This window comes from Pristiophorus japonicus, chromosome 11 (assembly GCF_044704955.1).
Source record: "Pristiophorus japonicus isolate sPriJap1 chromosome 11, sPriJap1.hap1, whole genome shotgun sequence".
Lineage (NCBI taxonomy): Eukaryota > Metazoa > Chordata > Chondrichthyes > Pristiophoridae > Pristiophorus > Pristiophorus japonicus.
In genome coordinates, this window is record NC_091987.1 from 11,019,589 (window position 1) to 11,020,806 (window position 1,218).

Here is a 1,218-nt window from a genome sequence, read left to right on the forward strand (position 1 = left end):
GTGCCTCACACTGAGAATGTAAGGACTGTGGGAGAGCAGCACTGTGGGTCACTGTCTCTCGTAAAAGTTCTTGCCCTACATGGCAGTAAGAATGACATCGCTCTCTATCTGTCACATTATGCATTCTGAGAGTGTCGGTTCTGTGGGAGAGCAACTATCGGTCACTATCTATCAATGGTACTATGCACCCTGAGAGAGTAAACTATGGGGAGAGCAACTCTATAGGTTAATTATTGTGATAAATTAAACATGTTGGGAGTTGGGGTGGGGTAGAGTTTCACTTTGGGTGCAGTCGACAATCCCGGGAGCAAACTGCAGCCCAAAATTGCACCCATTTTGAGAAGTTTTCTTTTTCTCGAGTTTCCGCTCAAAGCTATTTGCAATCGGCGAATACAAAATCTGCCATTACCCAGCGCAATCCGGCAGCGTTTTAGAAACGTAATTATTGTTGAAAAAAAATTGTTGCTTGAACAAATATTCCTTCAGTAGTAACTTGGTGCAGTTTGATTAATACAGCTCAAAATGGGTTTATCACATAAAATTAATCATTGTAAGCATAGTGTCGATCCACCACCTGTGAGTAACTTGATTTTATATCACAGAAAATTACTTTTTAAAACAAATACGGAGCCATTTGTTGGTTATATTGGAGTTCACTAGTCAGTTTCTTTGTAAATTATTTTTAAAAATTGCAACTTTTGAAACATGCCTGTTAGTGTCCTTCTGCCCAAAAGCACCAGTTTAATTTTTGTAGCCTCCTTGAAGGCCCATAACCAAGTACCATTAGTGTAAACTCACCACGGTGATTCACTTGTTCTGAGGGTGTGGCCAGTTTTGTGGGCGGGACCGGCTTCTCGCGAGTGCATAAGATCACGGAAACGCGATTTGCGCTAAGCGTAATTTGCGCTTAAAATTCCATGATCTTTGTCACGGTTACGCCCTCTGCTGGCGGATTGCACCGAAAAAATCCAGCACAGCCGAGCGAAACTCTAACCGGGGCCGGTTTTTTACATCAAAAGTGCTATATAAATGCAAGTTGTTGTTGTTGTCGATGTTATTGCATTTTGAATGGCTAAGTTTGTAGCTCACAGTGTGCTGGTTTCTTCAAAGGCCAGTTAACTTGAGTCCTATGGGTTTAGATCAATGCTGTGCGGGGCAATGCCTGGGCACGTTCCAACAGAGAGGGGCTGGGAAGGCAGACTGCTTGATAGTATGCTT